Source organism: Tripterygium wilfordii, chromosome 16 (assembly GCF_013401445.1).
Source record: "Tripterygium wilfordii isolate XIE 37 chromosome 16, ASM1340144v1, whole genome shotgun sequence".
Lineage (NCBI taxonomy): Eukaryota > Viridiplantae > Streptophyta > Magnoliopsida > Celastrales > Celastraceae > Tripterygium > Tripterygium wilfordii.
Window position 1 is genome coordinate 10,541,293 of NC_052247.1, and position 17,817 is coordinate 10,559,109.

The 17,817-nt window shown below is 34.9% G+C and overlaps 1 long non-coding RNA gene and 1 pseudogene across 1 annotated transcript; one reads left to right on the forward strand and one right to left on the reverse strand.

Moving 5' to 3' along the window:
- Positions 1-1,542: 1,542 nt before the first annotated feature.
- On the forward strand, positions 1,543-17,514 carry LOC119980786 (annotated as a pseudogene).
- Positions 14,701-16,117, reverse strand: LOC119981400. The gene is made up of 3 exons (XR_005464112.1): positions 15,851-16,117; positions 15,663-15,747; positions 14,701-14,792 (listed from the first exon to the last, which is right to left on the reverse strand). It is a non-coding gene; the product is annotated as an uncharacterized LOC119981400 (long non-coding RNA).
- Positions 17,515-17,817: the final 303 nt, after the last annotated feature.

Here is a 17,817-nt window from a genome sequence, read left to right on the forward strand (position 1 = left end):
TTTCTTCTTATTAATAATTTTTAGAGTTTGAATGGAATTATTATTAAAGTTATTTGATATTCAATTATTTTATTTAGAGGAAAAGAATTCTAATTAAATTATTATTTTTCATTAAATGCAACGTAGCATAATTAAATATAGATAATGATATATTTAGAATAATTTTTTTCTTACAAACTTAGCTCTCATTACTAGAACATGAAGTATAGCAAAACCAGACCAACAACAGATATCCATATCATAATTCTTTTATTAGGGCCGGCAAAAAATCAACCCAAACACTGTCCGTAGGGTACTCAATTCGTTTGAAAACGGTTTCACTTTTGATTTTCAAATCCGTCACGATTTCAAGTCGGATTTAGTTTTTAATGTCAGGTTTAGAGTGGTTGAACTGTTTAATAAAAAATACGAATTATAGCAATAATATCATAGATCATCTATATAAATATATACTAGTAGGATACTAAATTATAACATGATAAATCATATTAAATAAAATAACATAATAGAATGATAAATAATATAAATTTGATTTATCTGCACTGATATAAATTTATATGCAATGCAGATAAATTTCAATATATACTAACCATAACAAAACAACAACATATATGCAGATAAATTTAGTGCAAATAATTTTCAAATTCTTTGATCCAATTCTCTTTTTCTTGGCATGTCAATTAATGGTTATTACTAAATACTAATAGGCCATAATTGCGAACAAGCGCTTAAGGCTTCCACCAAGCTTGCCTTGCCTCGATTTTTTCTAAGGATCCACATGTACTCTACTCCTTCAAATAATGTGGTCTACCCATAATTGTTTAAGAAAAACAAAATTAACTTGGTGCAGTGGTGCTAACACAGTAGAATTACACTCAGCTATTGACAGAGAACAAACATCGAACACCTTGAGTGCATCACAAATATGAACAAAGCTAATGCAAAATCAACAACACTCGCCCCTGAAAACTAAAGACGATTACAATAATATAAGTTCGCAGCCATGACAAGAAGTAACAACCCAACTATTACTAAATTGTAGTGCATAAACTTAAGACACCTTTGCTAGCTTCGTCCACGAGTCATTCCTCACCTGCCCCCTTCTTAGTCAATGGTATGCATTAGTCCCATTCGTTCTTTGGCTAGCTCCATCCACAGTAGTTTATGTAGTAGAGATATGCCCCCGTCGGCTTAGGAGCTCATCCCGTGCTATGCGTAATCAATCCCATTCCCTTTTTGGCGGCTAGAGCGAGGTGGATCGCTTCATGGATTTTGCTCATACTCGATTTGCTCTTGCTTAGTAGTCTTGCGTTGTTGGCGGCCAATCTTGAATCGAAACTATTTAATGGGATTCAAGTTGAAATCGGTCCACGAATTCACATTGAGCATTGTATGAGCTATAAATCGTTTGCCCGAAATACTTAAGCCCATGTCGAACGACCCCCGAAAGCCTTTGGTAAGCTGGCCCAAACGTTCGTTCGAAGGTATATCTAGACCAAGCCCTAATGAAGCGCAAGACCCACAATTGAAACAGACGCAAGAATGGACACACAAGGCCCAAGAACTGTGCTACTAAGGAACCCCATATTAAGGCCTCAGGCCCAATCACGGTCCAAGGGAGAAGCTCAGCCGTATGGTCAATACGTGTTGACCATGTCATTTGGAAACACTATAAATAGGGGAAGACCCCTCCTCATTTACTCTCTCAACTACTTGGTATTTTCTCTCTCCTTCTCTCTAAAAACCATTAACTCCTCTCATTAAAATATTTCTAATCATTGACTGACTTGATCGTCAGAGCTTCTTCGGTAGGCACTACATCGGTGACCTAGCTTCACGATCGACTCACTTTGATCTTGTAGGATTGTCATAAGTATTGTTTGATGATTACAAGTTGATTGTAGATTTTAAGATCTACAAACATACAATGATATCACATCGAAATCATATACACAAACCAAAAAATGCAATATACAGAAACTCAAATGGAGAGGAAAAGGTAGGCTAAAAAAAAATCTTAAGTTGTAACTTATTTCAGAGGGTGGTGTTTTGTTCTTCTTTTTTCTTTTTTTCTTTTTTTCGTTTCCTAATTTATTTTATTAAAATAATTTTTAAATTTTTTCAAATATTAACTTGAATTTTATTTATATAAGGATGTCTTGTAAGTTATAAGTTTAAACTTAAAAAATTAAATTAAATTTAATAATAAAAAAATTACCATAAAAATTATAAAATAACAAGCTACAATGTTGACATCTTCTTTCACAGCTTATAACACAGGTATTGAAATTGTAAAAATATGAGTCCGTTTGGTTTGGTTTGTTTTATATTTTATATTTTCATTTTCATTTTCATTTTCTGTTCCTGTTTTCTAGGGAAAAAAAAACATGTTTGGAAATATTTTCTAAAAACAAAAAACAGAAAAAAGCAAGCAAATCCATTCTTATGCATGATAGAGCCACCACACAAAAGAATTCCCAAAAACCACAGTGCACCTACTCAAACATGCAACAATCACCATTGAAGACAGCCAAGAGAAAATCTCAAGAGGACTAGTTTATGATAAAATGATCTTAAAACAGCCATTTCAATCCACTAAACAAAGTACCCATGACAACCAGGAGATAAAAAAGTTAATTGCAAGAACTTACTAATAGACCATTCAACAAGCAAATGGTGTTGTCACACAGAAGACAAAAGACCCTTAAAACAGCTCACCAAAGGCCAATTCATAGGAGGGTAGGAGAAGTCTTGGGCTACTATCGCCTTGCCCTCTAGAAATGCTGTCATAGAGAAGATAAAAAAAGTCAAAAAAGATCCAAATGTCTACAAACCAGAAAACTGGAAATCCAACACCACCAAGCATCATGACTACTACAAAGCCTAATGCCAATATAGATGGGGAAAGAAGTCTTTATTGCGACCACCTAATAATAGTATAATACAATGACCTTAAGACAGTCATTTCAACAACTTAAAAGTACCAACAACCGGACCAAATAAAACTATCTCCTTTGACACTCCTCTGATCTTCCACAAATTGGGGATAATCCATTAATATATAAGCAGAGTACATACAGAGTTGAGATAACTTCCTGAAGGAAGAACAGGTGATATATACATACATACATACATATATATGTATATTTGAATGTGATATTGAAGACAAAGAACAAGATGCATGTACCCATCTTAAAATTTTTGAAAGCTACACACAAAAAGTAAAAAGCAATTTAATTCTTCTCTAACCAAGACTTTGCCAGTGATACTTGTGCATGAGCTTATCAAACATTATATTAGACTGGAATAGTTGCATGCTCTCTTGGTTTCATTGGACTCAATAATGTAGTTAGATCAAAAAATTTACTAAGATAAGTTATAGAAACTAAAGGAGAGTAGGAGAGGACCATTTTAATGTCACTTGTGCATGAGCATATCAAACATTATATTAGTGGTAGCATTGTTTTTATCCAACTCTGAAAACAATCATGATCGACAATAAGAATGTAATTTGGGCGGATACCGGGTTATCGGTATGGGTTAGGTCCAGCCCGAGAATTTTTTAAGAAAAGCATAACCCAATCAATAATCATCTTTCGGTTACCGTGCCGCCGAGCACTGGGTAACCTAATAACTCTTAATAGTATGCAAGTCTTGAAAGTTTGGTTAGGGTGTCCATTTATTGTGAATGTATTATTTTATAGGAAAATAAGTGATAAATCCCTCTCTTAAAAAGTTTTATTGCAATAAGGACAGCCAAATATTTTTATTCCATAAAGTCTTTAAAGTTTAAAACACTATTCCATAAAGTACAAAAATTGAAAATATATTATTTTATTATCTAAAATGTTCTCATCTTCTTCCTCAAACATGACAAAGCTCCTCCTTCACGCGAATCTTCTCAGCCTGCCGCCGCTAGCTTCTTTGTTTTTCTCATTAAGAGCCAACATTTGTTTACCCAAAAATTTCAACGACATTCTGGATCAAGTGCTCTTTTTTCTTCTCCACTCATGTTCCCTTCATTTTCGATATTTGAATAAAATATTGGTAGCCTAAGCTTGTTGTTAACATCTAGCCATTTATTGGTGAAGAAAGTGTTGGATTAGTACACGAAAATGGGTGTCTGTTTGGGAGGTTTGTAGAAATAGTAGGTTTATGATGGAGACTCTTAACTACTCTATAATGACAGAGTTCCTCCTTCACGCGAATCTTCTCAGCCTGCCGCTGGCAGCTTCTTTGACAGTTCTATGGCCTTTTTTAATGATTTTTTCATTCTGATTTATGTTGTATATGAACTAGATCTGCTTTTATTCACCACGAGACTTGCAAATCTTGTTATTTTCCTTCGATTTGTCATCATATTAATATTTTCGACAAGTTCTAAGGTGATTTTTGTGAAATTTTTGTTTTGGATACAAATTTGAGATTTGCTGCTAATATGTTATCCGTCTTGTTAAAATATTATCTGTCTTGTTAAAAAGAAACAGATAACATTGTGGGGAAACAAATAACATTTCAACATATTCATAAAAGATAACATATAAACAGATTCATCATAACTAGAATAGAAGAAAAATATAATTAAAAAAAGAAAGAAAGGTGATGCACCTTTTCAGATATAATTTTAGAAGATCCCAAACAGATATAATATTGATAGACACAAAACAGATATAATATCAGATATTGAAGATGGATCAACGCCTTTTCATTTTCATTCTCTATTTCTCTCTAGATCAAAACTCTACTTTGAAGATTTGTCTCTGCAGAAAGCGAAGGAGCCCTGATCCCGATCTCAATCGCAAGGAAGAAAAAGAAGACAAAAAGTACCAATATATGTCGCAAGCAAAGGAAGAGAGAAGAAGTAGCAAAGAAAGAAGTAAAGAGAGGCGCCAAAGGAAGGAAGAAGAGAAGCGTCAAAAGAGGAAGAAGAGAAGAAGGAAGGAGGAATAAGAAACTAATGGCGTGTTTTACAATAGGAAGGAAATTTTAGTCACTTAATAATATTTTTACTTTTTCCTAAATTTTTCCCCGACTTATCCTTATTGGGATACAAATGTTACTTTTTGTCATTCTATTTAATTTCCCCTTATTTTATTCCTCCCACGCAGTTAGTGCTGCCTCCCACTAGTGAAATCACCGCTTGTGGTTTTATTTTTATTTTTAAAATATAATAATAATAATAATAATCTTTAAATATCATCCAAGTGTAAAATCATAATAAAACAAACCTCAATTCCTTGTTTACATTGCGAATATACTAAGTAACTTATTCCTGCATCAGGGTTAAAAAATCCAAAACTTACAACTTTTAGTTAAAACATCGCATATGGGAACAAGGATGATCCCAAGCGTCAGATGATTAATTAGATTTAACATTTAGTATATTGTTGTTATTTCAATTTTGTTGGTATGTTATCATACTAATCGATATTTGTACACAATATGTGCTGGCCTAGATTTTTTTAAAAAAATATAACCTTTAATTAAATTCCTCTCCTCACAATTTTTTCATTTTTTTTCTTAGATCGAATTTTTAATATAAATGATGCTCTCCAAGTTCTTAAATTTTTTAATTCTTTTGTTTTTTCTTTTAAAGCCTAGATACAATATGGACATCTTCTTTTCTATACAACAAAAGCTTTGGGACAAAAATAAGATTCAAAAATTAATTAGTGTTCATCGTCGAAATCGTATAAATACGAGTACCTACAAGGTGGGAATTTGTTACATTATTACTGGCTATGAATTACTGCATATTTATCTGCTCTCTCTTTCTCATTCCCTTTTTAGTCTTCTCCTCAGAGAAGCAGGTTTTCTTCTTTTTTTCCTTTCTTTGTTTGTTGCTTCCTTATAATATACTGACATGTTTTGTGACAATCCAAATAGGTGTATATAGTATACTTTGGAGGACATAAAGGAGACAAAGCGTTGCACGAAATAGAAGAGATGCATCACTCATATCTATTGTTAGTGAAAGAGACGGAAGAAGAAGCAAGAAATTCTCTTATTTATAGTTACAAGAATAGCATCGATGGTTTCGCTGCAGTTCTTACCCCAATTGAAGCTTTGCAGCTTTCCGGTACAAAATAATGACACATGGGTTCTGGGTTTCAATCTTTCTCAATCTATTCTATAACAAGAAACACTGTAATACAGAACTTAAAGAAGTGGTATCAGTATTTGAAAGCCACCCAAGAAATTCTTTGCAGGCCACAAGGTCATGGAAATTCTTAGGGTTAGTTGGATTAGAAGAAGATGAGCAAGTACATGGTGGGGATCAATTTAACATTGGAAGAAACCTGCTCTTAAGTGCTAAATATGGAATGGATGTCGTTGTTGGGGTCATCGATACTGGTATTACCTATTGGTGTTCTATATTTTGTATTCTGCATCCTTTGTTTGATTCTTCGTATAATCCATACTAATTGCCTTCTCATACTAATATCAATGAAGATAATACTCCCTATGTCTCATTTTGGTTGTCTTTCTATTTTGGGTTGTACCGTCATTTTCTTCATTAATTAATAATTTTGTTGTTATATTTTAAAATTACCCTTGTTAGTTTAATTACCCTTGTTTCAAGGAAAGAAAAATACATTCATATAAATAAGGAAAAATTTGAAATAACATGGTTATTTTGTGTGTTTGAATTGCATTAAATCATGTTTCCCTAAAAAGTTGGATTTTCAAAGGATGATAGGGAAATTGGGACGAAGGGAGTATTTGTTAAGTAATGCTATCAAATTTTATTAATGTGGTTTTGATGATTAGGTATATGGCCAGAATCCAAGAGTTTTAATGAAGAGAGTATGGATCCCATTCCAAAATCCTGGAAGGATATATGCCAAGATGGATTTGATTTCAACTCTTCCCATTGTACTAGGTGACATATTACTTCTCTTTTAATGGTTGTCATCATTTTTAAGGATATAGAGTTTTATGTTTGTTTTTGCAATGCTTTTTTTTTGAGGCCAACAATAAAAATCAAAGGTATGTTTTCTCAAAAGAAATTTTTTTTCAGCTCTTTTGCACATTGGCAAATAAAACTCTATTCAATATTTGAAAAAAAATGTTCAAAAGTTGGCCTGATATATCTATGCCAAGCTCAAATTTCTCTATAAGAACTTAATGAGCTAATTTGACAACCTCATATTTATAATAGTCGACCTCCCCTTGGGCTTAGTGAATATTTTTTGCTTTGAGCCCGTCACCTAAGTTCTTCAAACCAGCACGAATTTGTTCTTACAGACTCATTAGCCTATAGAAGGCATTCATTAGATTAGAAGATTTGGCCTTATTATATCCTGAACTTCACAACTTCTCCAGGAAGATGTATAATTTAGAGCAGTACCAACTTGTACTCAATAGCTTGCTTACTTCGTGGCTTTTGCCCAACCTTCTAGCAAATGCGACAATATTGAGATTTTTAAGGGTTTGTTAACAAATTCACTTATTAAAGCATAAATGAGTATATTCATGAACTTGTTAAAATGTGCAATTTCAAACAAGAACATTGATTTCTCAAAAACACAATTATATTATGAAACCTAAAAGATTGATATAAATATGTATAACATGTATGGTTTGGACATATTTTTAGAAAAATTATTGGGGCCAGATACTATCTTAAAAACTTTGAAGTATACTACAGCTCACTAAACACCCTTGAAGATAGCAAATCAGCACGTGATGTAAATGGTCACGGAAGTCATATAGCCTCAATAGTAGCAAGCCGACGTGTTAGGGGTGCAGCTGCCTCAGGTGGATTTGCCAACGGTAATGCCACTGGTGGTGCACCGAATGCACGTCTTGCGATATATAAAGTGTGTTGGGTTATACCCAAAAAATCAAAAATCGACTTGCCCGGATGTCTTACAGCCGACATTGTAGCTGCCATTGATGATGCCATCGCTGACGGTGTTCACGTTTTAAGCATTTCTATGGGGGATTTGAAATCAGACCATTATGATCAAGATGGTATTGCCATTGGTGCACTTCACGCAGTAAAAAATGAAATTGTGGTGGTTTGCGCTGCTGGGAATGGTGGTCCAAAATTGAGCACGGTATCGAATGTGGCACCTTGGGTCATAACCGTTGGAGCAAGTAGTATTGATCGCAAGTTCCTTAGGCCTCTTGTGCTAAATAATGGCATGCAATTCATGGTGAGAATAGAGTTATTTGTTGCAATGTATATATCTTCAGAATAGGCTTTTCTCATATTTAATAGTCGTCTCATATTGCATGCTTTTCTCTTTTCTGTTTCAATACATTGCTTTGTTCGATGATCAAATTTTAGGGACAAACAACGACTTCGTTTGAGCTAAAGAACATGCACAAATTAGTACGTGCAATAGATGCTGAAAATCTTAGGGTTGAAGATATTGCAAAAGGGTAAATTTATTGACATATTTTCATCATTTATGCTACTTTATGTATTAATTTATTATTCAATCTTCATAAATATATCATTTATAATGGGACTCACTATTTTAATTTGGACTGAAGACGCTGCAATCATGGTTCCGTCTCATCTGAAAAGGTTAAAGATAAAATAGTGTTATGTGATAGTAGACAAGGAAGAAGAACAGAAAAAGGTGTTGAGGTGAAAAGGGCAGGTGGTGTTGGTATGGTTCTTCAAAATAATAAAAAACTGGATAATGAAGTAAAAGTTGACAATCATGTTCTTCCAGCCACTACATTAACGGCTTCTGATTCAATGAATGTCTCAAGCTACATTGATTCTGCTGAGAATCTCATGGCAACTATTGGAGATGCCATGACCATTATTTTTAACGATAAACCAGCACCATTAGTATGTAGCTTCTCCGGCAGGGGTCCAAGCCCCGATGATCCTTTCATTCTTAAGGTAATAATTACTTACTTCTTTGTTGACAAAAGTTAAGGACCATCACAAATTTGTTTTTATCTTTAAAAAAGTTTGCTTCTTTTCAAAGCCTGATATTGTAGCTCCGGGTTTGAATATATTGGGAGCATGGAGTGAGGCATCATCTCCAACTAAGGAACCGCATGATTCTCGAAAGGCCGAGTATAATATAGTTTCTGGGTCTTCTATGGCTGCTCCTCATGTTGCTGCTGTAGCTATCTTTGTTAAAGCCATTCATCCTACCTGGAGTAATGCAGCTATAAGATCTGCTCTACTAACTACAGGTAATTAATTAGGTCTTGTTTTCATATTCTGACAATTTCATTGTATATATCTAAAAATCTAATGCATGTAAATAATGTTTGGAATGACATGGTTATTTTGTGTGGTTGGATTGTATTAAATAATGTTTCCTTGAAAGGTTGGATTTTCAAATGATGATAGGGAAATTGGGACCGAGGGAGTATTTGTTAAGTAATGCTATCAAATTTTCTTAATGTGGTTTTGATGATTAGGTATATGGCCAGAATCCAAGAGTTTTAATGAAGAGAGTATGGATCCCATTCCAAAATCATGGAAGGGTATATGCCAAGATGGATTTGATTTCAACTCTTCCCATTGTACTAAGGTGACATATTACTTCTCTTTTAATGGTTGTCATCATTTTTAAGGATATAGAGTTTTATGGTTATTTTTGTTTTTTTTTTTTTGAGGCAAACAATAAAAATCAAAGGTATGTTTCTTTCTTCTTCTTTTTTTTTAAAAAAAACTCTTTTGCACACTGACAAATAAAACACAACTCAATATATGAAAATTAAACAATATTCAAAAGTTGGATATATCTATGCCAAGCTCAAATTGCTCTGTAAGAACTTAATGAGTTAATTTGACAACCTCATATTTATAATAGTCGACCTCCGCTCCCCTTGGGCTTAGTGCATATTTTCTGCTTTGAGCCTTTCACCTAAGTTCTTCAAGCCAGCACTAACTTGGTAAAATGTGCAATTTCAAACAAGAACATTGATTTCTCAAAAACGCGATTATATTATGAAACCTAAAAGATTGATATAAATATGTATAACATGTATGGTTTGGACATGTCTTCAGAAAAATTATTAGGGCCAGATACTATCTTAAGAACTTTGAGGTATACTACGGTTCACTAAATGCCCTTGAAGATAGCAAATCAACACGTGATGTAAATGGTCACGGAAGTCATATAGCCTCAATAGTAGCAGGCCGACGTGTTAGGGGTGCAGCTGCCTTAGGTGGATTTGCCAACGGTAATGCCACTGGTGGTGCACCGAATGCACGTCTTGCAATATATAAAGTGTGTTGGGTTATACCCACAAAAATCAAAAATCAAAAATCGACTTGCCCGGATGTCTTACAGCCGACATTGTAGCTGCCATCGATGATGCCATCGCAGACGGTGTTCACGTTTTAAGCATTTCTATGGGGGATTTGAAATCAGACTATTAAGATCAAGATGGTCTTGCCATTGGTGCACTTCACGCAGTAAAAAATGAAATTGTGGTGGTTTGCGCTGCTGGGAATGGTGGTCCAAAATTGAGCACGGTATCGAATGTGGCACCTTGGGTCATAACCGTTGGAGCAAGTAGTATTGATCGCAAGTTCCTTAGGCCTCTTGTGCTAAATAATGGCATGCAATTCATGGTGAGAATAGAGTTATTTGTTGCAATGTATATATCTTCAGAATAGGCTTTTCTCATATTTAATAGTCGTCTCATATTGCATGCTTTTCTCTTTTCTGTTTCAATACATTGCTTTGTTCGATGATCAAATTTTAGGGACAAACAACGACTTCGTTTGAGCTAAAGAACATGCACAAATTAGTACGTGCAATAGATGCTGAAAATCTTAGGGTTGAAGATATTGCAAAAGGGTAAATTTATTGACATATTTTCATCATTTATGCTACTTTATGTATTAATTTATTATTCAATCTTCATAAATATATCATTTATAATGGGACTCACTATTTTAATTTGGACTGAAGACGCTGCAATCATGGTTCCGTCTCATCTGAAAAGGTTAAAGATAAAATAGTGTTATGTGATAGTAGACAAGGAAGAAGAACAGAAAAAGGTGTTGAGGTGAAAAGGGCAGGTGGTGTTGGTATGGTTCTTCAAAATAATAAAAAACTGGATAATGAAGTAAAAGTTGACAATCATGTTCTTCCAGCCACTACATTAACGGCTTCTGATTCAATGAATGTCTCAAGCTACATTGATTCTGCTGAGAATCTCATGGCAACTATTGGAGATGCCATGACCATTATTTTTAACGATAAACCAGCACCATTAGTATGTAGCTTCTCCGGCAGGGGTCCAAGCCCCGATGATCCTTTCATTCTTAAGGTAATAATTACTTACTTCTTTGTTGACAAAAGTTAAGGACCATCACAAATTTGTTTTTATCTTTAAAAAAGTTTGCTTCTTTTCAAAGCCTGATATTGTAGCTCCGGGTTTGAATATATTGGGAGCATGGAGTGAGGCATCATCTCCAACTAAGGAACCGCATGATTCTCGAAAGGCCGAGTATAATATAGTTTCTGGGTCTTCTATGGCTGCTCCTCATGTTGCTGCTGTAGCTATCTTTGTTAAAGCCATTCATCCTACCTGGAGTAATGCAGCTATAAGATCTGCTCTACTAACTACAGGTAATTAATTAGGTCTTGTTTTCATATTCTGACAATTTCATTGTATATATCTAAAAATCTAATGCATGTAAATAATGTTTGGAATGACATGGTTATTTTGTGTGGTTGGATTGTATTAAATAATGTTTCCTTGAAAGGTTGGATTTTCAAATGATGATAGGGAAATTGGGACCGAGGGAGTATTTGTTAAGTAATGCTATCAAATTTTCTTAATGTGGTTTTGATGATTAGGTATATGGCCAGAATCCAAGAGTTTTAATGAAGAGAGTATGGATCCCATTCCAAAATCATGGAAGGGTATATGCCAAGATGGATTTGATTTCAACTCTTCCCATTGTACTAAGGTGACATATTACTTCTCTTTTAATGGTTGTCATCATTTTTAAGGATATAGAGTTTTATGGTTATTTTTGTTTTTTTTTTTTTGAGGCAAACAATAAAAATCAAAGGTATGTTTCTTTCTTCTTCTTTTTTTTTAAAAAAAACTCTTTTGCACACTGACAAATAAAACACAACTCAATATATGAAAATTAAACAATATTCAAAAGTTGGATATATCTATGCCAAGCTCAAATTGCTCTGTAAGAACTTAATGAGTTAATTTGACAACCTCATATTTATAATAGTCGACCTCCGCTCCCCTTGGGCTTAGTGCATATTTTCTGCTTTGAGCCTTTCACCTAAGTTCTTCAAGCCAGCACTAACTTGGTAAAATGTGCAATTTCAAACAAGAACATTGATTTCTCAAAAACGCGATTATATTATGAAACCTAAAAGATTGATATAAATATGTATAACATGTATGGTTTGGACATGTCTTCAGAAAAATTATTAGGGCCAGATACTATCTTAAGAACTTTGAGGTATACTACGGTTCACTAAATGCCCTTGAAGATAGCAAATCAACACGTGATGTAAATGGTCACGGAAGTCATATAGCCTCAATAGTAGCAGGCCGACGTGTTAGGGGTGCAGCTGCCTTAGGTGGATTTGCCAACGGTAATGCCACTGGTGGTGCACCGAATGCACGTCTTGCAATATATAAAGTGTGTTGGGTTATACCCACAAAAATCAAAAATAAAAAATCGACTTGCCCGGATGTCTTACAGCCGACATTGTAGCTGCCATCGATGATGCCATCGCAGACGGTGTTCACGTTTTAAGCATTTCTATGGGGGATTTGAAATCAGACTATTAAGATCAAGATGGTCTTGCCATTGGTGCACTTCACGCAGTAAAAAATGAAATTGTGGTGGTTTGCGCTGCTGGGAATGGTGGTCCAAAATTGAGCACGGTATCGAATGTGGCACCTTGGGTCATAACCGTTGGAGCAAGTAGTATTGATCGCAAGTTCCTTAGGCCTCTTGTGCTAAATAATGGCATGCAATTCATGGTGAGAATAGAGTTATTTGTTGCAATGTATATATCTTCAGAATAGGCTTTTCTCATATTTAATAGTCGTCTCATATTGCATGCTTTTCTCTTTTCTGTTTCAATACATTGCTTTGTTCGATGATCAAATTTTAGGGACAAACAACGACTTCGTTTGAGCTAAAGAACATGCACAAATTAGTACGTGCAATAGATGCTGAAAATCTTAGGGTTGAAGATATTGCAAAAGGGTAAATTTATTGACATATTTTCATCATTTATGCTACTTTATGTATTAATTTATTATTCAATCTTCATAAATATATCATTTATAATGGGACTCACTATTTTAATTTGGACTGAAGACGCTGCAATCATGGTTCCGTCTCATCTGAAAAGGTTAAAGATAAAATAGTGTTATGTGATAGTAGACAAGGAAGAAGAACAGAAAAAGGTGTTGAGGTGAAAAGGGCAGGTGGTGTTGGTATGGTTCTTCAAAATAATAAAAAACTGGATAATGAAGTAAAAGTTGACAATCATGTTCTTCCAGCCACTACATTAACGGCTTCTGATTCAATGAATGTCTCAAGCTACATTGATTCTGCTGAGAATCTCATGGCAACTATTGGAGATGCCATGACCATTATTTTTAACGATAAACCAGCACCATTAGTATGTAGCTTCTCCGGCAGGGGTCCAAGCCCCGATGATCCTTTCATTCTTAAGGTAATAATTACTTACTTCTTTGTTGACAAAAGTTAAGGACCATCACAAATTTGTTTTTATCTTTAAAAAAGTTTGCTTCTTTTCAAAGCCTGATATTGTAGCTCCGGGTTTGAATATATTGGGAGCATGGAGTGAGGCATCATCTCCAACTAAGGAACCGCATGATTCTCGAAAGGCCGAGTATAATATAGGGTCTGTTTGGGCGTGTGTTGGGTTTTCAGCTGCTGTGGTGATGTGCTGTGAGTTCTAAAACTGTGGTGCTGTGCTGTGAGTTCTAATGAAAAAAAGTGTTTGGCGCGTCAATTAAAAAACTGTGTTGAGGTGAGGTAATTATGTAGTTTTGCGTTTGGCAATTACAAATTACGTTGAGGTGTGATGAGAGATAATTTGTTGTTTAAATTATACATTGGAATAAATATATTGTTACATAAATTAAACATTATTGTATTTTAATGTCTAATATTCTATATATTGAAGAAAAGATCGTCTTTAATTACATATATATATAATATTAATATATATTTCTAAAATTACATTAAACTTATATTTCAAATAATTCTGCTGCAATCATATCTCGTAAAGTCGTCATTTCAATATCTTCTAATACCCCGACGTCGACCTCATTTGCATAGCCATAAGTAGCATTGACGTTGACCGATTCGTCATTGTACGTAGTAAAATCTTCATCCTCAAGTTTGTGCAAGCGTACGAAATTGTGTAGCGCCATACAAGCCACTACAATCTTCACTTGAGTTTCAAACAACAATCCTAAAGATGATCAGCAGATCCTGGTCCATGAACTTCTTCATACTTCGTCTTCAACCAAGTGACCTGCCACTCCGGCCTATTGATCCCATTGAAGTAAATTCGATGTTCTTTATTTTCAAACAACTTCAGGGCAAAAGCTAACAAAGGACCACCATTTGCTGTCTCAGGTATCTCCTCCAATCGAGAACATACATCCTCAATGCAACCATGTAGACAAGATTGGGCTGTGGACTGTGTGCGACTCTGTACCGCAGATGCAAGTAAGGAAAATAGCAGTCAAAGCCTGCTCCCAATTTGCCTTCTCTGTTTGGGGGGCTTCATCACATCCATCATTCCTTTGTTGACTCATTTTTACCTAATCTAAAATATTGCATAAATTAAAGACAAAGATAAATAGTAGCATATAATCACTAGCATTGCAGTCAAAATGGTGTATGGTATATATATGTATATATATATACATGTATATACACATGGGTTTGGGTCTTTTGAAAAAACTAGAGATAGAGAGATGAGTCTTTTAATCAAAACAGTATCTCACAAAACAGTATCTCACAAAACAGTATCATAATCAAAACAGTATCTCACAAAACAGTATCTCACATTTGCATTTACAAACTGGGTTGGAGATGGTCTAATGGATTAACCCATACTTAGACCTACAGAACAAAGTGCAAGACCATAATAGGCAAAGCTCTTTCCTGGCAGGGTAAGTATAAGGACACAGGTTCCTTGTATACCGCATTTAATTTATGCAATATAGATAATGCAAAGTATATATGTTTCCTGCATGTATGATGCTCGTTAAAGCAGATTGAATAGAACAAGATTCATGGGCAAAGCTTGGTTGTATAAGTAAGGGAGAGCATGGTTTTATGGGCCGAATCCCCACTTTTCTATGCATCAATTCACTAGCCATTCAATCGATTGTCAAGAGGGGAATCTTTACGATATGGATTTAGCTTTCAGCCACAAGCAAAAGACAACTTTAAAAACAAACGGATTTTTTTCCCCTCACCCTCAGGCAATAATTTGTTTTTAATGGGGGGTACAAAAGACTAGTACAATGGTCCTCAATCGAAGACCAAGCAAGAGCTGGGCATTAACGCAAGCAACTATCAGGGCCTATGATCACCATTAATCAAGTTCAGCTAAATACATTATGATTATCAAAGAACGAATATAGGAGAATAGCAAAATATCTAACGGAGTAGAAAAGCAAACACTCACCCAACTACTCCTCTACTGCTATTCTGAAAGAGATCCAGCTACTTTATGTGCTGAAACGAACCCGATCCGATGTCACGTTTCAACGCTATTTTCGTCGATAAAAAACGCATACAAATGTTAAGAGAACGGATAACAAGAATTGATGAACAAAAATACCAATAAACAAGAAAAAACTCTTTGGAAACTACCTCAATCATGCCATTTGACAGGAGGATGTCGTGCTTCAGGGAGAGAACAGTGGAGGAGCGGCTGGACTTGTTGTAACTGGTAAAAGAGAAGATGATAGGGTTGAGGGTAGAGTTGTAATAATAAAAAAATTAGGAGGACTTTTCTGACATTTCATTAACGTATCTGACGGAAGATTTAGCGTCCCGCGTGCGTTTAACTTCCACTTTTTTGCTGGCCATAGCTGTGATCTGCTTTATTAAAAAACTCAACTCAGGTGTGGTGAGGTTGCTGCTACCACATGCCCAAACACAAATAACCCAGATGCATCCATATAAAACACAATGAGGTGCGTTTTGCAGTGTTTGAACTCACTGCCAAACATACCCATAGTTTCTGGGTCTTCTATGGCTACTCCTCATGTTGCTGCTGTAGCTATCTTTGTTAAAGCCATTCATCCTACCTGGAGTAATGCAGCTATAAGATCTGCTCTACTAACTACAAGTAATTAATTAGGTCTTGTTTTCATATTCTGACAATTTCATTGTATATATCTAAAAATCTAATGCATGTATATTTCACCATATAGCCTCAACGAGAAACAACATGGATGGATTTATAACTGATTATGATGGTAATTAAAATTGCAACTCCCCTTGCATTTGGGTCTGGTCTCCTCAACCCAACAAAAGCAGCATATCCTGGTTTAGTATATGATGCTTCTTACACAGACGACTATCTTATATACCTATGCAATATTGACTTAGAAAATACCAACAAATTTACATCATTTGAGCCAACTTTTGAGTGTCCAGAAGAAATAACACCAATATACAATCTCAACTATCCATCATTAGCAGTCCCGCAATTAAAAAGCAAGATAACAATTAAGAGGACTGTCACCAATGTTGGAAATTCAAATAGTGATTATGTTATTAGTATCGTACAACCAATTGGGTTACTCGTGAATATCAATCTAGAAACTCTATCATTTGATCATGTGGGGCAGAAGAAAAGTTTCGAAATTACATTGATTCCAATTAGAAAAGCTAAGAAGTCTGGTAAAAAGAAAAATAATTTTTATGGGTCATACACTTGGACTAATAAAGACCATATCGTAAGAAGTCCTATAGTTGGCTCTTTAGCTTGAGTTGAATTTATAAGCTTTGTTTCCCAATACATTGTTGAGTAATAATAATTTTGTGTGGGCATGTTATAAAGATACTCTTGCTTAGACAATAATGAAGATAAGCATTGTTAAGATTTTATCACCCATGAGCATTGTTAAGATTTTATCACACATGATATTGACATTACTAAATCGAGCGGTATATAAACAAATGTCCGATCCTTCTCATACCACCAACGTATTTCCTAGGTTTAAGAACCAATGACGACGGCTCAAAAAAAATTAAAATCGTGCAATCTTTCGACCTAGAGAATTTCCTAACGACAATCTAGGGAGGATTCAAACTCAAACTAAAAAGTTAGATGAGGACAAATCCTCATATCGCAACAATTTCAACGATCTCAATGTTAGGATCATGAAGAAGCCTCATATCACAACAAAGGATCAAGATGGATCCTTGTATCACAACTTCAACTTCAAGATCTCAATAGATTGAACAATCGGGATATGAAAATCCCAATGGACACACTTTATAGCACCTATATAAAAGGAGGATGACCACACTCATCCTAGGTAGGCTTTTACGAACAAGACATTTGAATATTGATTTATTATGAATAAGATTACTGACTTAAGCGTCGGAGTGTCCCCGAACCACCAAGGGTCATTCTCATCACTCCTTGGCATCAGGTGCTGACGTCTAAAATCGTGCAGAAATTTGCGTCATCAAACTCCATGTCCACCATCATGGCAGTTAGGATCCCAAGTTCTGACAAAGAACAACACTTTTATCTCAATAGATGAGTCCTCAATCTCTGCAGGTGCACTCTCAGGATTTTCAGTCTTGATTTTTTTTTTCTC